This window comes from Polypterus senegalus, chromosome 3, assembly GCF_016835505.1.
Source record: "Polypterus senegalus isolate Bchr_013 chromosome 3, ASM1683550v1, whole genome shotgun sequence".
Taxonomy (NCBI): Eukaryota; Metazoa; Chordata; class Cladistia; order Polypteriformes; family Polypteridae; genus Polypterus; species Polypterus senegalus.
The window spans coordinates 36,995,181-37,017,146 of NC_053156.1; the positions used below are offsets into that span (position 1 = coordinate 36,995,181).

Sequence of the window (21,966 nt, forward strand, 5' to 3'; positions counted from 1 at the left end):
GCAGGATGCCATGGCCATAGTACGTAAATTCGGACAGCCTCATTTATTTATCACTTTCACATGTAATCCTGCTTGGCCGGAAATTCTACATGCACTGTCGGATACCCAAAGACCGGAGCACAGACCTGATATTGTAGTACGAGTCTTTTGGATTAAGCTGCAGGAATTACTTAGAGACATTCTACAATAACATGTTTTTCAGGTTGTTATTGATTATATTTACATAATCGAATTTCAGAAGCGCGGCCTTCCTCATACCCACATGCTGTTTACTCTTCACAATAATTCTAACAACCAGTCTTCAGCCATGGTCAGTTGTACATGGCTTTTTCTAGGGTTAGATCTTTTGACTCATTATCTGTCGTCACCACCAAAACACCTATTCTTAATTGTTTACATTTGTTGCTTCCAGCAGATGGAAAAAAAGGAATTAGAAACTAGGGCACAATGGATCATTGGGAATTATACACTGCACAAGTTAGGGCAGGAGAGTCTGAACACCATGGACATCACTACAGTTTTCTGCCCATCCTTGCACTCATCCTTCTAACTTGGATGGGGCATCCTAACAGTGAAAGACATACACACATTCCTACACTTATTCATACAAAGACAAATGGAAGTCTTTAGGTAGCATAATCTGCACCTCTTTTGGATGTTGGAGGAAATTTAAAGCAAAGAAAACAAGAAAAGTTCAGATTTGGGTGCAGTTGGAGCGGACATCAAAACAATGACTTAGCTCATTTTGTCGGTATTGTGGGATAACCATATGGTCAAAGTTATGCTATAGGTTCATTCCAAAATAAAATCTGAACTAGTCTTTCACAACTTCAGCATTATCCAGACATTTGAGTGACTCACTTTATGATGCTACCATTATGTATGAAACAGACAGGTGTAATGATACTACACTCTTCTAGCCGCATTGATTTATAAAGATGTAGACTTTGAGCCTATTCCATCAGACACATTAGCTGGTGTTACTAAGATAATAAAGACATGAACGGGGAGATCGTAAATGCCTTTAGTTTAGGAGTTAGGAGGAGAATAGTTATGGATATTAGCAGAGCTGGTACACAAAATTCTTTATTCATGCTATTAAGACTGAACAAGAAATTAACCTAAGAAACAAAATTCAAGTCAAGGATGCTTCTCCTACTAGTTAAGTATTGGTCTCTAACAAAGGCCCTTTTTTAAATGTGGCATTAACATGCATTTTTGGATCTGAATTATATTGGAATATAATTTAGAAAGATTACATTTATAAATGCCATTAATATGCATCTTTGCTCAATACAATGTGTCGAGAAAAAGATCAATGCTATCTTGTGTAATCAATGTTTACCTTGTGTAAAATTTGTATCAGCTTCACTTTACATGATTTTTGTGCGCAGATAGAAAACATGTTTATGTTAACAACTGCTACATTTGGTTGCTTTCTAATTCTGACGACCTCTAAACATGGTCTGGTTGATCAATTCACAATTTATTCCTGGGTTATTTATGATCACTGATCCTCTAGTTAGGATATAGTGGGTTGGATAATGAATGGATGGATGGATGAAAAAGCATTGTGCCTTCAGATAAAAATAGAGAAAGTCTTATTAGAATGCACAGGTGAGTCTTTGACTTGTACAAAGAAACTTTGGACAAAATCATTATCTGTAAGCTTACTTTTTATAGTGCAGATTACATCTTGCCTGAAGAATGGGCCCGAGTTGCCTTGAAAGCTTGCACATTATAATGTTTGTAGTTAACCAATAAAAGGTGTCATTTTACTTGACTTCTCACTAGTGCAGATCAATAAACAGATGAAAATGACAGCATCAGAAATTAAATAGTAATGTGTTCTTGAGCACGATGATTCTAAAATAATTATGAAAGACAAAAGAAAAGGAAACAAAAAAAGGAAGAATACATATAGAGACAAAAACAAAACAATTAGCCAACAGTTTATTGTACTTGCTTTATTGTTTAAAAGAAATTGGCAAAAAATTGTGCTCGTTGGGTATTTTAAGCTAAAGCAGTGACTGTAATAACGCAAACCAAGGTAACATGGTCTCCATATTACAAAAAAGACATACTGTAGCAGCACTAGACAACATCCCAGGAAGAGCAACTAGGCATATTCGGGACTAAGAGGTATGAGTTGTGAGGAAAGGCAAAAAGAGTTGAACCTTTTGAGTTTTGGCAAACAGAGTTAATGAGGTGACATGACTAAAGTGTTTTAAATTATGAAAAAAATTAATACAGTGTATACCAACTGTTACATTAAAATAAATTCCAAGACGACCTGATGAAAACAAAGAGACGCATTTTGCTCAAATGTAAGTTATTCTTCACACAAGGAACTAGACACACACGGTATAAGTGACCATGTAGTGTGGTGAAGAGGAAGACTTAAGGGACCTTCAAATATTAACATGTTTTAAAATGTTTTTGTTTAGTAAAGCCAGCTGAACAGAACTGACAAACTCACTAGGAAGAATGACCTGTTCTGTTGCACATTAAAACTTTACCAGCAATTTTCAGGTTAGATGTAGTCTTCATTTACAATCTTAGTAGGTCGTGGGTAGTCACAGAAGGACAGTCATGCAGTGCGACATCCCCAGTGACTCAAGAATATTGATCATTAGCTGACTAAACTGACAAACAATGAGCACTTAGCAAGAGATACAATACTAAGAAACAGATCTCAATTAAATCCACAAGAAAAGGGAAGAGTAATAGTGGCCTCAGGAAGTAAAAGAAAATGGGTGTTCTGGACCATACAGAACGCATGCTCATGAAGATTTGGAGCCAGAACAGGAATCTATTCGAAGTCTCATTTTTGACATACCATGAAAGAGAGGAGAAAGAAAAAACAGATGCTACATAAGAACTCACCATACTTTGAAAACATCCATAAAGCCACCAGCACTGACAGGCAGCGCATTAACTGGCTATCAAAATAAAGCAAACTTGCAATACTTTGGCAGTACAATAGGAAATTGAAAACAGTGCTAAGCAGTCATGAGAAGGTCACAATGATTCATCCTCTGCAATTCTAGTTGTGTAATCTGACATCTTCAAGACAATGAGATCAAGCAACTGCATTCATAAAAAGTGAAATGTTGTGTGACTCAGAGTCATGTAATGTGACAACGGCATTTGTTTGAATGAATCTACATGCATAAGCAACTTGAACACAACACTACAAAGACTGTTTTACAAGAATTCAGAAAAAAATGTGATTAATCTTCAATTATGAAATTTCATTTTAGTGACTTGAGGATTCACATGTTTAAATAAATAATGTAGGAGAGATTTGGAAAATGAAAGCATTAGGAGTTTGTACAATACCATAAACCTAGGTAAAAATATACTGTATATTTTCAGATTGTTATTTTTTGTTTAATTCACCCGTTAAGGCTTTCTACAGAAAAAGGACCTTTACTACCTGTACTTTGCACATGTTACATGTCTTCCTTATATGAAATCAGCTTCTATGACATTAAACGAAGATAAGCAAAAATCTACACATAGTACTTTGCACAAATTGACATGTCCTCCTTACCTGAAATCTACATCTTTGACACTTAAATTAGATGTGTGGACTTACCATGGATTCAAATAGGGTAACAGTAAAGCACAGCTGGATTAAAGCAAAGCCATATGTAAACTGTGCAACACAAAATATTGTGATAATACAACCAAATCTGAGAAATCACTTATCCTGACATTACCCAGAAAAGTCAACATCCAAACTAGTACAGCCTAAACAGTCCATAATGGAAACCGTATTTAGCTCCAAGATTTATTTGTCTCGTGCCCAAAAAATAATCTATAGCAGTTTAAATCTTGATATGAAAGGATTTCAGGTTTTGGAACCACTGTATACTATACCAACAGGAAAGAAAATGAATTAAATAATTGTACCTAGGCTTTATGAAGATCTGAAGCAAAGCATCAACACATCTCTCAGGGCAGCAGATAGACTTGTGATAGTTGGACTGTCACATGTCATTACAATAAAAATGACTGGTCATCTGTGGCACAGATAACAGCACTGCATGCCAGTTCCACCGGGAGTAACCTGGCTGCCTGAACTAGTCTGCAGAGCTGCTGAGATATTGGCTATCATTGCAAAAGCATTTCTAGCATCTCCAATGTGTCGTTTCTTTGCGTGACCACATCAGTCACAAGTTTCTGTGTTGGCAAGAGCAATGAACATGTCCGGTAGAGGAATACATGTGTCTAAGAGGTACTAAATAACATTTATTTTTAAGAAGCAATATTTATTGTTTAGTGTTATCTGCTAGGTTATAAATTTTATATAGTATTTTATACAGTAGTTCTGCATTCTATTAAAAAAAGGAGCTCCCCCATTATATTTGTGGAATCTGAGGTGGCGATAGATGTGTTTGCTAAATTATGGTGAATTTTGAAAGTGATCGAATGCTGTGCAAAAGTTGTTTTTTTTACATTGTGGAAATACTGATGTTAGTGCTGGGCGGTATACCGGTTCATACCGAAAACCATTTTTATTTTTTTTATGATATGGATTTTTCTTATACCGCAACACCGGTTTAAATTGCCTACGGAACGTGGCGCAGTGGGAAACTGTTCAAGCAGGGACCTTTTGCACTACTACACCGCTAAACACAGATTCGATGTACTAGGGCTCTAGTGGGTGGTAGCATAGGTATGCAGCGCGGTTAAAATGGACAGAGAGCATTCGGAAACTGAACAAAAAAAAAAAAGTTGAACATGATGAACAGAAGAACTTTTGCCTTTAAAAAGGAGTCGTGTCCGTCGCCTGGAGATAACTTTAGTTTTAAAAGGTCAGATGTGTAAATACTGTTTCTATACTACTGGATAATACTGCAAGCCAAGTTGTACTTGTTTTATTTGTTTTCAATACAGTGTAATGTACCTGGGTACTGTGTAATAGTGTGATGACATGTTGACTTTATTCTCGTAATTTGTCATTAAAGTTGACCATCGTAAACCAAACTTCATCGTAAAATGAATATTAAATTTACTAGATTTTCTCAAACCCCGTCATAAGTTATATAGCACATTAAATGCTTTATATTAAGTGATTCTTAAACTGACTTCTTCTTGCACTAAGAGGAGGTGCCGGCAACGATCGCCACACAGAATACATTCACTTCATGATCTTCCTGCTCTCTGAACATTTAGAATGCTAAGATAAATACTTAATATAATTTTCATGGTGAAATGCATTGAAGCATGCATTAATCATATGGGGGCACGACGGCATGCCTGCCTTGCATTTGCATGTTTTTCTGGTGGGTTTACTCGGCGTGCTTCAGTTTCCTTTCAAAGTCATGTAGAATGTGGGGTTTTGTTGTGCTATATTGACCCTGCTAGTGTATGTTTTGCTTGTATTCATCCTGCGATGTGCTGGCGACTCGTTCAGAGATGGGCGCAACTCTGAATGGATGGCATAATTAAACATGCATAATGAAGATTTTTTTAAAGTTCTGAACACTCCGTGGGCTAAGTTTATAACTAGTTTTAATTTCACAAAGACGTTTATCGTGTGGCGATTGGTTATGTGGTGAAAGAAAAAGGAAGGAAGGAAAAAGGAACTGGGGTTTTGGTACGTCAGATAGAAACAGCCCGCTCAGAAGAACATGCATTGAATTCTGTGTTTGTGTCTCCGACCAGCAGATCAGAAACCCAACATTTGCACAATATTTAAGTTAAACCTGTACGATAGCTATTCATACATCCAGTGTTTTGGAGCCTCGTCACACCTGCCATAAAGTTCTCTACACTGAACATACACCTGGGGACTCCTTACTGCGAGGGAGCAGCACTACCGCCTCACTACCGTGCATGTGTAATACCTGCTTTAATGCATTTCATCATGAAAATAATATCAAGTATTTATCTTAGGATTCTAAATTTTCAGAAAGCAGGAATATCATGAAGTGAATGGATTCTGTATGGTGATTGCTGTCTTCTCTTAGTGCGGAGGAAGTCAGTTTAAGAAGCGTAGTGATTAACCCCTGGGTCGGGGAACGCAACACAAAGCATTTAATGTGCTGCATTAATTTATGATGGGGTAAATTAAGTAACTGATTAAACATTGATTTTAGGAAGAAGTTTAGTTTACGACATTCTACTTTAATTATGAACTATGAGAATAAAGTGGAAATGTCGACTTTGTTCTCGACATATAGTTTGTTTTTATCTTCCCAGTATAGCTTAGCTTGAAGCAAGGTCCATATTAATGCAGTTTGCCTAAATGATGGTTCAGTTGGTAAAGATGTCATCACCAAGTTGCACTTGTTTTACTTTATTTTAATTTGGTGAATACTGTGTAATGCACCTGGGCTTGAAGTCTTAAAGTAATAGTGCAACTATCAGTAATAATACTATTTTTATTTTATTGTTATTATTTATTAGTTTAAATATTATGCAGTTTAATGATGATAAAGTTGTTTAAAAAGTCACTTTAACGTTTCCGTGGACAGAGATTGTTAACATTAACAGAAAGTGTAGTTGGTTTACAAAAATATTTACTATTTATTCCTTTTCTAAGACATATTCGGTGCAATACAATTTTTGACAAGCACTTCTGGATATTTTACTAAGTCTAAATGCCTCTTTGTATGGTTGAAAATATTTTGTCAAAATTAGTTTGTTTTTGGAAAATTTGTTCAATAAAAAGGTTCTATATTTTGACTGCATCTGTCATGCAATGCGATACCTTCTCCATTAGTGCCACCCCCTTGAAAACTATCACTTTATGGGGCAATGCAAAACTGTACTAATACTTGTGTGCACATTAAAATGTTTTTTTTTGTTGTACAATGTACAATACTCTTGACAGTGGAATAGGTTATTCTTAGCTAGTAATTGCAGTGGAAAATGTGATTAACATCCACTCATGCATGGGGGAAAAAAATACCATAGAATACCGTGAAACCGGGATAATTTAGAAAAATACCGTGATATAGAATTTTGGTCATGCCGCCCACCCTTAACTGATGTTAACTATTCATTACTAATCAAGTATTGATTTTTTTTTTTAATAAAAAGAGCAATGGTATTTTGTCCCACATTTTGGAAATACTGATGTTAACTATTCATTACTAAAGTATTGATTCTTAAATGTCATTTCATGCTTTTGTATATGTTATGAAGACAATATGTAGACACCCTTCAAATTTAGTGTTACTGAAATGTTACATTATATTGATGTTCTCAAAGCATGAGCATTAAGTAATCCCTTAAAATGCCAGCACTTCAAATATACCAGTGCATGCCAATTAAATAAAGATAAATTCAATGCTGAATCGGGGAATTTTAAATTGTAATCCAATAGGGATATCAGTGCCAGACGTAATACCATATAAATCTAATACCCATTATACTAATATAGAGTTGCAAGGAGCTGGTGCATACAGCAACATTACTGAGCAGAAGGCATGGAAACAACCCTGGGAGATGGCACCAGTTCATCACAGGGTGCATTCTCCCACATATATCCACACTTACACAAGCTCCAATTTAAAACCACCAATTAACCCGAAACACATACACTTACTGAATACATCGGAAGGGCTACAACCAAACCAAGCCTGGTTCCATTCCTTTTGGCCAAGAAAAGAAAGCAAAAGTTGCAGTTGGGCACAGGCTCACAAGAAATGTACAGTTGAAGACTGTAAAAATGAATTCTGGTCTGATGGATCTCAAGTTCTGCTTAGGCACATAGATGGCAGGGTCAAAATTTCTTTATTCTGTTCAGAAGTCCAGGCTGATAGTGGTGTATTGGTTTGGGGAATGTTATCTTAGCACACTTTGAGTCCACTAATACCAAACAATGATCTCTTAAATGTAATGATCTATTTGAGTGTTCTTCTGAACCATGAGCATCCCTTCATGGGCACAATTTATCCATCTTCTAAAGGATATTTCCAACATGATAATGAACCATGTCACAAAGCAAAAATTTTCAGTGACCTTCCAAATCACTTCGTCTGAATCCAATAGATCACCTACGGATGTGATAGAAACGCATATCTGCAGCAGGAATGTGCCACAGACAAATTATGCAATGCAGTCAGGTCAGTGTTGACCACAATCTCAAAAGGAATGTTTCCAAAGTCTTGTGGAATTCATGCTACAAAGAATTAGGCTGTTTAAAAACAAAATGAGGCCCTGCCCAGCAGTTTTGGTATTGTGGTCCCAAGAATATTCTCAGTGAGTGTATCTTTGATATACAAGAAAAACTGGAGCACCTGAAGAAAAACACAAAGACAGCGGGAGAAAATCCATCTCCACTTTGACAACTGCTGGGTGAAGGATCTGAACTCAGGCAGACAGATCTGTAAAGCAGCAGTATTAACTACTGCACCAGCATTCCCCTAATCAAGAGTTTTAACAGATTATTGACTAAATGTTACTTTTCAGCAGGTTGTTTTTTTTTCTTATTTAGCAATTGTCTTCTTTATGTACTGGTGTAAACAAAAAACTCAGAACAGCAAATGTCACAAACCTGACAGTGTTACTTGATGACAAACCGGATTTGAAAAATGTGTTGGTACAAAAGCAACTTTAAGAAGTTTTTAAAAAATAATTAGTTTAATTAGAATAATCATAGTATTTAGTAACTCAATTAGCATGGAAAGAAGACTTTCTGAATTATTTTTTAGTATTCATTTTAAACAGCATTTGTTTTTTCAGTTACCCTAAAAGAAAATGTCAGTGAACAATTTACTACATGTACATAGCCAGATAAAGGGAGTAGTGCAAGATAATCGCATTAGACACGTTATAAATACACAAAAACTAATAAAACAACCCCATTTTTGTTACATGATGTGAGGAAGCTCCCATCCGACCCAGCCCAAACACAAAAAATAAGACTCATGGCTTCATGAGTGGTATACTATTATGGACTGCTTCACAATTAAATTAATTTGCATTTCTTGTCACATTTCTGTCTGTGTGGAGTTAGCATGTTTGTTAAGTCTGTACTTCAGTTTATGCTATTGTGCTCTATGAAGGGCACTACATAAAAGATTCCGTGAATGGATTCTGAATTATCATCACAACAGATAATGAGGCTGCTTGATAATTTCAGGGGATCGGGTTCAAATCTTAGTTCTCTCTTTTGTCTGTACAGATTTTGCACACTCTTGTTTACTTTGTGATGATGAGCTATATAAAGAATTACTAATGATTTATGCGTGGCTGCTTAAAACCTCCAGGGAACTATGCCTGCCAGCCTCTGTGTTTTTGTACACTGTTTTCGATTTATGAAGCACATTATAACTGCGTGGTTTGTGAAAGTTTCTAAACAAAATAAAGATTCAATGTTTTTTTTTTTCCTTGAACTGCTGCTTTACACCTTCACAAAGATTCCAAATTTAAATTCATTGCTTGATCCTCACCAGGATGGAGTTCTCATATTTTTATTTGTGATTTAATGTGCCATGCTATGCCCTTGATCAGGGGTGGCGAACTCCAGGCCTGGAATGCCACAGTGGCTGCAGGTTTTCATTCTAACCCTTTTCCTAATCAGTGACCAGTTTTCACTGCTAATTAACTTTTTCCTCATCACTTTAATAGCCCTGTTAGAAGAGTTGAGCCCTCTGAATTGATTAATTTCTTCATTAAATGACAGCTAAGCAGAAATGAGATGTGAAATGAGCTAACAGATGACCAGCTAAACTGGGGCTTCAAACTCCAACCAATTTCACTCCAATCACTTTCTTAATGAAACCCAATTCTTGCTGTTAATTAAACCCATTATATAATTCCATGGCTTGTTGCTGCTCTAATTCTGCCACACCACACATTTCGAAAACTGTTATTTTTATGTTCTTTCTAACAGCACCGTCAAAATGACATTTATGTCAGAACACTAAACTGGCCGTGTGTTTCTACGGGTGCTTGGTGATAAGACTGGTATCCAATCCCGGATTGGTTCCTGACTTGGGCCTCATGTTGCTGGGATAGCTTTTAGTTCAGCATGTAATGGGATTTCAGAAGAACATATTTTTTTTCATGACAGATGCCCAGCAATCTATTTGTCTGGGAGCCAAAATGATGTTGCACGTGGTTTTATTTATTCAGTATGCAGCTGTAGAGTCTGCCACCTGCCTGGCCTTGGGAAACTCTGGTGAGATCACTTAAGTACTGTAGACTTAAAAGAAAAACAAGAGTCATTACCCAGAAACCCCATGGCACAAAGTGGCAACACACAGCGGCTTATCTTCCATTTCTGAGTCTAATTAGGAGAAATACTAGTTCAACTGACCCCTGTGCCTACTACAAAGGCTAATAACATTGGTCAAAGAAGAGTTTTCTTCCTGAATTGTTTTTGCTGAATCTTAAGGATTTTGGTCTGTTGATCACAAAAATCACCTCTACATTTTCAGATTATATAACCTTTTATTATAATCCCTTTTTTGTTATTTCTTCTCATATTATAAACATACTGTACAGTACAATACAGTACAACTACACCTGGTAGATCTAAAAAGTAATAAAACTGCAAGTAATAATGCATCTTAGACATACCAAGTACAGTTTAATTTACGAAAATGACAGCCATGCTAGAAAGAGTTCCATTATATTAAATACCAACTGGCTGCTCTGTAAGGATTTGGCTCCAGGACAAACAGTGTGGCACATAAACCACTTGTCAACCCATCAATAATTTTACCTCCTTTTCATATAAAAACTCAAGACTGATGAAGAGCTCAGTGAAAGTAATGAAGAACAGAGATGAAGGATTTCGATATTTGAGACCGACAGTTCCAGGAATAACTGATGTCAAAATTAAGGAAACCATTTTAGTTGGCTCACAAATGTTAGTCATACCACATGCATTTCAGAAAAGGTCATCCACCTGAAGCCAAGCATGTTTATGCCCAGCCAGCCCTAGGAAAAGCTTGGGATGCTGCTGGAAGAGATACTGGTTAAGCCAGCATAGGGCTTTTACCATGTGGTCTAAATGTGGATTCCAATACTTCAGCATAGTCACGGGGACACTGTGCTGTTAAAAAGATGCCAGGCTTCGAATGAGACATAAAATCGAAGTACTGACTCTCTGTGGTCATAAAAGATCTCTGGGCATCCTTTATCAAGAGCAGAGTGTATCTTGATGTCCAGGTTAAACTGCCCTCCATGGCTTAGTCATTCTAATCCCCCACCCAATTGTCTGCTGTCTCTAATGGTCTCACTCTCTCACCACTTCACCACCTAATAGCTAAAGTGTGGTGAGCGTACTGGCACAAACATAGCCGTCATCTCATCATCCAGGTGGATGCTAAAAACTTTGGTAGTGGTTAAGGTGTCTCCCCACTCACAATGAAAAGTGTTGTGAGTAGTTAGAAAAGCACTATATAAATGTAAAGAATTATGAATTATTATCGATGAGAAGCAGCTTGAAGATCTGCTGGTGGGGCCGAAATCTTGTGGAAGGCATTGCTTTACAAACCAATGCCCAAGAATGATATAACCTAACAGATTATCTCCAGTTTCCTAATTGTTCATGTACTGTAGAAGGCATGCACGAGTCCACGGATAAAAGAAGAGTTTTCTTTGCTCACCTTGCAGAGGAACTTCGTTGTCGCTTCTTACAAGAAAAGGTGATGGAAAAAGAAAGAGGATGCAACATCAACAAGCTTCTGTTCCAAGACTGCCACTTCCCCCAGGAAAGCAAACTCAGTCAGTGTCAGGCTACCCTTCAATGTAATAGGAACCACAGCACAGAGAGAAGTGTGTACATTGCAACAGGTACACATGTCAAATATAGGAAGGACAGTCCTTGGATGTGTGGGAACTATTAACATTTGAATTTGATGATTGTATATAGCGAAGAACTGGCCTGTCTGTACTATTCTTTCCTATGCATGTCCTGGAGTATAAAAGAAACACTACCATGCACCAAAATGTGGAGACTAGGCAAGATCGGGGGAGAGAAAAAAAAAACAAAAAAAAACACATGTGGTCAGTGATTACAACCGCAAGAAGTTATGCAAATGAATATGAATAATGTTGCATCAGTGCCACAGTGTTTGCTGAAATAAATATACAGGTCATAAAATTAGTTATTCCAAATATCAAATATACCTATGTCTCTGTTTTTTTGTCAGTGCGGCTTTGACATCATGGACCATAATTTGCACACTAATTCAGTGTGAGCAGGAGCACTCAATTAAAATGATTAAAAAAATTCAAGTGACAGTGAGATACGAAGAAGGCAGACTCACCAGCGACTGTGTGTTAGCTTTTAGCCCTCCAGATCAGAGAATTCCCAGTTCCATTGTCTCAAAACACCACTCACATCTACAGTTATTCCCAGTTTCAGATATAAAGTAACAGTGTCAGATCTGGGGCGGGGGAGGGTGTTGTATCGTGATCGTGACTGAGAGAATAAAAGTTTAAAAAAAATTAAATAAAAGATAACTTTTACAAGTACTATAAATTTACACCGGCTGACACAAATCAAATGTATATTTTTATTGTATAATTTTAACAATAACAGCAGCTCACTACTGAAAACAGTAAATTTGCGGGGCAGCTGGTTTCAAACTCATGACCTCTGGATTATAACTCAGCAGTTCTTACAGCTGTACCACAGAAGCGGTCGTATCGTACTTGTACCTTTTATGAAAGTGTTTATTTTATATTTGGCCATCACCCTTCACACATAATACAGTTCATGTCTACATTTTGTCATTTATTACTAAAACATGAAAAAACACTTGTTTTAACTATGTGTTTCATAGATTGTTGTAGACACGGAACATATAGTACCTTACATATTCCACTTTACCAAAGAAAATAGAATACAACCAAAAACAGATTACATTCACACATTTCATGAAGCTGTTTACATCAACATCTTTATAGACCCATCCCAAAGAACATTCTCTCATACATGACAGAATCTGAATTGCCCATCAAAGGAGCTTGCAGTTCTCTGAGCTGTAGGATGATACTGAACATGCTTTGATTTAAACACAGGATTTTGAAAACACATGGGAGCAATGCTAACTACTGAGCAGGAATACAGCAAAGGAAATCTTTACCCATGTCTTTACTGAGTTCACTTAATCCAAATTTACAATCGTACTGTAATGTGCACTTCAAATCAGGCTGGTTAGTTGCAAACGGGAGGAGAAAAGAGGAAGAAGTCACATCTTGTGCCTTGTTCGCTTGCCTATGTTGGCAGAGTGAAAAAATGACTGAGGGGAAAAAGAAGCTGTACTTCTATCAGTTAGAGTTGAATACCTGAAATCAAATCTATTTGTGAAGCACAGCATTAACAAGCTTTTCAACAGATAAGAGGCACTTCAGTGTACAAAATGAATCTGCAGTCTGTTTGTTAAAAAAAACTTTCAGTTTGAAAAGTACATACAAATGCACTACACTGGTATTTACCCAAACCATGAAAATGTTAAATTATACCGTGACTGAAAATGTCCCAGCATCAAATCAAAATAAACCACATCGATAAAAGTGCGCACAGAATCTCAGAAATGATGTACAGCCCAGTGGAGCCAGCATCAGCAAGGAAGGAACTTTGTGATCATTTAGAAAAGAACAATGAAAAAGCCAAGAGAGAAAAAAAAATAAGTATCTCTGGACACTTTCAGGTACTATTTAAACTTCTTGTCTCAAGAATACATGCAGATACCAAGTATGTAGGTTGACCACCGCATTAATCAAATAAGTTAGAAAATGAACGCTTTGCATATCATTCACGAGCTTTCAGGGACTAAGTTAACAGATGTAAGTGTTGGTGCATTTTCCATTTGTTTGATTACCTCAAAGTATCAGTTACATTATTGTTTACTAAATACTTTATAACAGTGATAACAGCATGCAATTACAGTACATGCATTAGTAGACTGTATTAAATTTCAGCAGCACTTTACAACATCATGTAGATAAAAATGAAGCACTAATATGCTTGTGGCGGCTCAACAGGTTACATACACAGAAGATTCCAATTCAAGTGGTGTGAAAATGGCATCAACTGATGTGCTGTTATTAATCGTGGAAGGCCTTTGACTAACTGTATGTTTTTTTTTCTGTTTGTCTTCTCGATAATGAAAGGAAACACAAAAAGACTAAAATCCCAAAAATCACCCAACAGGTATTTAGTGCAATAAATACAATATCATACCAGTTATTTACCCACTAAACTCCTATTGTAAAAAGAAACTGAAATTACCAAAATAACTATAAAAGGAAAATAAACAATACTGTACCATCATAAAATCACAAATCAGTACTACTCTACGATAAAATAAATGCACCTAAAAGGTCCCCGATTTTCTGCCTGTATGTAAACTGCAGTTTCCTTTGTAAGGCCATACTATCTTTATATAAGGAGAACTGCACCTTCATGTGTGAATAATTATTTCAAACAAATTTTAACTGCAGGTTGAAGATTGAAGTCTCCCAGAATATTCCACTGAATTAAGACAGAGAAGTTTTCAAATTCACCAATGCTAACCAATGGGAGATTTTAAAATTGATAAAGCTTTGTACAGCGTGATGTGTTTGAAAATTCAACAAAAAGTGAACTGTCTTGAAAAATTTCCCTGATGAACACGTGTGCCTCATTTTCACAAAATTGTTCCACTCTGGGCTGAGCTATTTCATGAGAACAGAAAGGACTATCTCAACAGGTGCTTCTCACACCTAAAAATAGGACAGGGTTCCAAACTTACTGTAGAAGACAATATAGCTCTTCAGTTTGTAGAGTCTGCGCACCTCAGCTATCTGATATACAATGGCAATCAGCTCTTCAACTAATTCAGCAAAGTCTGCAGGGGATAAAGCACAAAAAAAAAACTTCTCAGCTTAAAACTTTAGACCAGAGGTTTTTATTATAAGAAGTGCAAAAAAATACTATACTATAAATAATGCAAAGACATTTAAATGAACACTTCCAATGAGCATATATCCTTTTGCTATAACAAATGACTATGTAAGCAGTATAATAACAAAAATGAAAAAGAAAACTGCAAAATTAGGTTAAATACATTTGTAAACAATGAACACCTTTAACTAGGCATCAGAACCTATTTTGTTGCATCAAATTTCACGATACAAAATGTGCCCTTGTGTTGGGCATTGTATAACATTACCACATGACTCAAATAAAACACAAAGGCAAATGAAAATGTCTTTGTTTAAAGCAGGGGATTTCAAAATCTGATTGAAAAACTAGAACTAAGGTATACTATGACAAACTGACTGAACTTTGGCAGAACCATTATTCACCATCTGTATAATGACGTGAAGGTAAAAAGTTCCTGGCACACAACATAGATATATAGCTGTACATAAAAGTGGGTTGGTCAAGTGTTTTGCACACAATTAAGTGATTCACATTCTCCGTCAAGTACTGTGAATAGCAACATTGCTGCACAGATGCTTCACTTGCACCCACAGCCTTGTTTTCAAACCAAAAAGGACAGCTAAAACGCAAACATTCCATATTGGAACAGCCCTCAATATATACAGTACTCAAACACAACTAGAAGCAGCAGGCTTACAAACTGTGGATGTGAGAACAAGTGTTTGAGGTATCTACTGTGTGTATCTTTGATTAATAGAGCTCAGAAATAGAGGTAGAATTATACAGCAGTAGATTCACATTGCTGTCACACGCAGGCTTCTAGCATGATGGACACAGAAAACTGAGAAATTCCCAATGGTTGCTTTTCTGGTCAAATTACACATTTATGTCTGTACCCAGTGAGTGAATGGAACTCTGTCAAAAGATCAGAGATGTGTGAGCTTCACCAAGAGTGCTGACATTCTCATTTTCTTAAATATACAAGTAACACTAAGTTCTTCATAAACCCAGCCAGGAACCACAGCAAAATGGTTAAGTAAGGCAGGAAATAAAAGGACAGCCATTGGTGGAACAATGCTTGATGTCAAGATAAAGTTAAATTTGAATGGCTTTGCACCTCCATAACTTTATGTTATAGGTTTACAGAGTCATCAGTTACATATACAGTCTGCAGTATTTGCATGTTCTAATCAACCTGCAGCACATCTTATGTTACTACAATGCAAATATTTAAGCTAATATTTAAGATTTGTAATTCAATTAAAAAAAGCTTACAAAAATGTATGCTAAATCTTGTATTTTTATGCACCGACCTGAATTTATTTGGTGGTGTTTAGGTTTATGAATGTCTCATAATAAGTAACGCTAAACATACAACTACATTTCTTTTATGAAAATTTCATAACCTGAAGACTGAGTGGCAATAGGAATTATATCGTGGGCCAAGTGTGTTGTCTCTTGCCTGCCTTTAATGTGCTTCATTTTTTCTGCACAGCTATGAAAATAAAAAAGGCAATGGCACAAATGAAGAAAAAAATCTGAAACACAGATTTCTGAGAGACTAAGAATAATCAAATGAAGTTATTAAGAGGGAGAGAAAGAGAGGTTGGGAGCATGCCCACCCACCACAAGACAAACCACCTAGACTGGGATCCAAGTACAGTGGGTGACACCTCACCACTACACTGGAACAGTGAGAGTTTTTTTGTTTATTTTTTTATTTATTTTTCTTTTAAACAGTGGCTGGAGTGCAAGTCGGAGGACCTGCTTGTAGGGATACAGATTATTGTCATACCCAGGACAAACCAATTGCAGGTTAAGGGCCTTGCTCAAGGGCCAAACGGATTTGAGTCACTTCTGAAGGTGACCGGTTTGGATTCCATAAATACTAGATTGCCGGCACAGATCCCTAGCCTCAGAGCCACCACTCCACCCCATTTATTAAAATAACTGAAATACAGAGCAAACTGTATGCCCTTAAACAAGTGAAGTCTATTCCCCCAATCTTTTACGATTATAAATACACTCCTGCAGCTGAACTATGAATTTTTCAAGTTCTTGCCAAGTTCTCAGACTAGATGAAGAGGATTACAATTCACCAAAGTGGTTTTCACAGCAAATATGCTATATTTGCTGGTGACCCTGTTAGCCCAATATTTTCCTGGAAATTCACCTTAAGCAAGCTTAGACAAACATTTTTTGCTAGTGCCCCATGAATCTTTGCAAGGCCAGCATGAAAAGCTTTATCAGCAATGTGCAGAACTTTAACAGACCTATTAAAAGATCTATGCCATTATACCCTGATCACACTCCAGTGGGATTTAAATCCTGCATGTTTATGTTATAGTATAGTTCAGTGTTTCTCAATCACAGAGTTTCAATCCACTTTTGTTTTTTTGCTAGGTCTACTAAGGGATCAACAGTTAGAATTAGGGAAACCCATCACACAGCACTGAGCTTGTTTCACAAAGAGGAATATCTCCTCCCGCTTTTCCAATCAATTGTATAACCATTGCAGAATCCATAACTCTTCTGATTATCCCCCTTGGTGAAACAAGCACAATCAAACCCCACCGTTCTACTGATCACGCTCATTTCAATTTGAATTCACTGCTACTGGATCATCAATTAATTTTAAAAGGCAAAACAGGGACGTGGGACTATAAAGTTTGACAAACACTGAAAAGCTGACCATAATGAGAATATTAAAGAGTACTGCCACATAACACAACATGTGCGGTGGATACACAACACTGATCCCTGACAGCACTTCCAGCACATTCAATGTGCAGCTATGTCTAAATGCAGCCTGCTATAACGTAGGTCAGGTAATGCCCACAACATCAGTCATGAAACATCCCTTGAATCAGATAAACCCCCCCCAAACCCTGATCTTAACCATAGTGTAATGCGATGGATGTTTCATGATATCGGGGTGCTAAATGACTGAATCCATAGGTATGTGTTCTGAAATTACACTCTGTTTTCAATGTGTGCCCCAAGATTGGAACTCTGTGATCACAGTGATTTGATTATTATTTATTTTTTAATTTATTGCTATTTTTTGATTTTGTCTTTACCTTTTGGTGTTTGAGGCACGATGGTACAGTTGATAGCACTGTTGCCACATACTTGAGATCATATTTTTGGGCATAATAATTGGCATAGCATACTTAGTAGATGCTTTCCTAGCACTCATGGACTGCACCATTATAATCCAGTCAAAACTAGTTCAGTTCATCATTACTCATTGAATTCAAAGAATTTGGTATATTTCTGCAAACTTCTGGAAAAATTTCCCTGATTTTGCCATGGCAAAGTGAACTCTGCTGGGTTCACTCTTCACTAATAAGGATTCTATAATTTGCTCAGGAGAAATTGCATTCTGGTACTCTAACACAGTGGTTCTTAAACTCGGTCAAACTACTGATCTAACTTTTTTAAAATTTACAGACAAGTCCATGAGTGGGTAAATTAACGCAACTGACAAATCTTGGTCCATAATAATTGTTGCAATAAATGTATTTTTTGGTTGCATACAGTTTAGCAATGACACAGCAGCAACATTAATGTGACCTGGAGAAGACTAATAGCTGCTTTGTGCACTTTATCCACATTAAGTCGTAACTCATATTATTAGATTTTATTATGGTTCTTTCTGATTTCATAAAAGGGAATAAAACGGTTATTCGGAGTCTAAAATCGCCACACATCTGAAATGTAGTGTACTGACTAAAAATTTGATGCCCTGAGTCTATGCTGAAGCAGACAATGCAACTCTTCAATTAGTAACGCTTGTATATCATAGCTGACATATTGTAAAATACAAGCACATTTTTTAGTAACTGTGCCCAGCCCAGCTCAGCCAACAGATGCTGGAGCAGACAAGACTGCTTCTTAAATAGTACAGTCTATGCAGCTTAATCACCCACTTAGTTTAATTGGTTGAAGCTCTTCAATTAGTACAGCCTGGCCATCCGACACACTGGAACATGCAAGCAACTCTTCAATTAGTAAAGTCTGCCTAGGTCATCCATCTGACACATACTGTACGTAGGTGTCCAAGGAAGACAGATTATCAACTAGCTGAATAAAGACTGCCCAGCTCAGCCATCAGGTATATTGCAGCAGACAGGACCACTCTAAAAATAGTAAAGTGTGTGCAGCTCAGCCATCTAACACATGGGAGAGCATGTAATCAAATGCAGATCTTTATTTAGTACAACCAGCACAGTCTAGCCATCAAACCCAGCCACAGGGGATGCACAAACCAGCGTGTTTCTTTGTGCAGGTCCCAAGTCCGGATAAATGGGGAGGGTAACATCAGGAAAGGCATCTGACACAATGACAGACAAGGTAGCTCTTTAGCTTGTTGAGTAAAGTCTGTGCAGCTCAGCCAAATGTCAAACTGGAGCAGTTTATACGGCCCTTGAAGTAGTAACGTTTTGACACCTCAGTCATTGAATACCCTGGAACACACAATGCAGCTCTGCATTCTGACATAATACAGTAAAAAACCCAAGTACTTGAACACACAACTCAGCTCATCGCTTACTAAATCTGCATAGCCTGGTCAGCTGACATATACAAAGAGACACGGTTGCTCTTCAATTAGTCAATAAAATGTGTGGAACACATCCAACAGTCACAAACATGCAGTCAACGAAGCTCTTCAGTTACTACAGTCAGCACAGCCTGCTCTTCCTAGATAATAGAACACAAAAGACAAGCTCTTCAACTCTTCACTTAGTCAAGTCTGCACAGCTCAGCCACCTGACAAAGAGAAAAAGCAACAGATTTTCACATAGTAAGTACAACTAAGACTTCACAGACTGTACACTGGTGTTCTCTTCGGTTAGTAAAGATTGTGCAGCTCAAAGATCCAACACATTACAAAAGATTATGCAGCTCAGAGACCAAACCCACTGGAGCAGGCAATGCAGATCAGGTCTTCAACTAGAAAAGTTGGCACAGCTCAACAACCCAACACACTAGATTACACATGCAGACCTGCCATTTGACACACTGTTACAGGCACACAGCTGAGTCACTCAAAACACTGAAACAGACAACATATCTTTTCAAGTCACACCAGCTTTAGTGATGAGCTACAGTATTTTCAGCTATTTTTGTTGTAGCCTTCAGTCACATGATCTTATCAAATTGTGTATAATTAAAGAACTCTATGGTGACTGCCAGTCATGTAGTGAGATATCCTCAGTGACTCAGTTAAATTGTTCAACACATTGTCATGTTTTATTGTGTCTTACGCCAGTAGTTTCCAACCTTTTTCCCCAAGGGACCCATATTTTACCTGTGAATATTTTGACGACCCCCACCTTCTCCCATCCCGGACAAACACTAAGAAAAAATAAATTAGCCCTAGCACTTTTAAATTGTTTTGATCTTTTATATTCAATGCATAACAGTAACCATACAAAACAAAAATAATAGGCTACGTGTAAACTGAAGCCAAACAGTGAGCACAATGTGCAATAACATGCTTAACAGTGTGTATTACTTTTCTGATTGGATTAACTCCTGTGAATACTGCAGTATATCAGCCAGTCTTTCCTATGTTTAAATGGGCTTGTGACACATGAACTTGTTCCCTTTCAAGGCTACAAACAGGATGGCATTTAAATGTGAGCTTTGGGCTTGTAAATCTTGGCCCAGTAATGGGATGTCAAGTGAGATTTTGGTGACAGCCAAATGAAAGTCATTGTGCACGTCAAGCTTGTTGCGTGCCTTTGATTTGATATTGACAAAAGCACTGATAGCAGTCTCTGATAGGTATGTCGTTGTGAATGGCAGGATGAATCTGGTGGTTGCGTAAAGCACAAGTCTTGGAGCAATGTCAGGTCCTTTCACAAGCCAAAACTGCATGTTTCCATATTCATCATAGAATTTCTTCAAGAGAGAATCTGACTTAATACCCATGAGCTTGTCCTCAGCCTGAAGATATTCGACATCCTCCTCTTTCGCGAGAAATGGGTCCAGCACCCATGCGACTTTTGTGACGTGTTCATATATGTCTGAAAACCGGGATTTCATCTCCTCCTGAAGCTGCTCCATGTGGTGAGTAAACTGGCAGATCAAAGCATCGGATAATTTCCTTCCTGCTTGTTTATTGAAAGAGGGGAAGGGCTGTAGATCCCTCTTCGTCAGTTTGTTCTTTCTGTACTCCACTTTACGCAAAAATGCATCCATTGCTTCCATGCACACCATTATACTGGTCTCTGCGCCCTGCATGCGTTTGTTTCATTATAGAGACCGAATACCTCCGCCAGGTATGATGTCTTAATTAGAAACTCGACTGTCATTTCCTCCAGTAGTTTCTGGTTATGGACGGTCAGGAAGTCTCTTATCGGATTTTGAAGTTCAATGAAACGCTCCAACACTTTGCCCTGGTACAACCAGCGCACCTCAGTATGGAGGAGGAATGTCTGATGGGTCTTGTCTTCACACAGCTGTGCAAAGATTTTTTTTGTTGACTGGACAAGTTTTAATAAAGATCACAATTTTTACAAAAATCTTTAAGGTTTCATTTAGTTCCTCACAGAGGTGTTTGCTGGCCAGAGCCGTTCTGTGTATCATGTGAAGCAGTGAAACACCAGGCAGTGGGCCGCTTTCTCTTTTAAATGGCTGCTGAAGCCTTTATTCTTTCCCATCACAGAGGCAGCTCCATCGGTGCAGCATGCAACTAAATTATCATAGGGAAGACTGTGTTTTGTGATGTATGTATCAACAACAAAGAAAATATCTTCACCTCGTGTGGTGGTTGACAGACAATGTCTTGTTTCAGTTCGGTTTTGTCGATGTACTGTACATATACAATCAGTATTGCCTCCTCTCCCACAGTGGTAGTTTCACGAGCTGGATGGAAAACGGGGCCCATTTTGAAATTTTCTATCAGTGTGTTCCCAAAGTTTCCATCCAGTCTATCAATTATGTCTTTCACAGTGTTGTTAGGCAGTGGTACAGTCTTGAATTTTCTAGTGACCTGAGGTCCACACATTATTTCTGCCATTTTAAAGCAAGACGGTTTAATAAGTGTCTCTGCTATGTTATGTGGCTTTTTGGCTTCTGCAATAAGGAGAGAGCACTCAAACAATGCA

At 37.5% G+C, this 21,966-nt stretch overlaps 1 protein-coding gene across 3 annotated transcripts in view; it reads right to left on the reverse strand.

Annotated features, from left to right (window-relative positions):
* Positions 1–21,966, reverse strand: part of LOC120525023 (phospholipid scramblase 2-like) — a 114,794-nt gene that overhangs the window by 46,730 nt on the left and 46,098 nt on the right. For 2 of the 3 annotated variants that reach the window (XM_039746955.1, XM_039746953.1), the window contains exon 2: positions 14,715–14,810. The exons of the other annotated variant lie outside the window; for it this stretch is intronic. The gene's annotated coding sequence lies outside the window, so the exon portion shown is untranslated. The remainder of the gene's footprint in view (positions 1–14,714; positions 14,811–21,966) is intronic. 3 annotated transcript variants of the gene reach the window in all.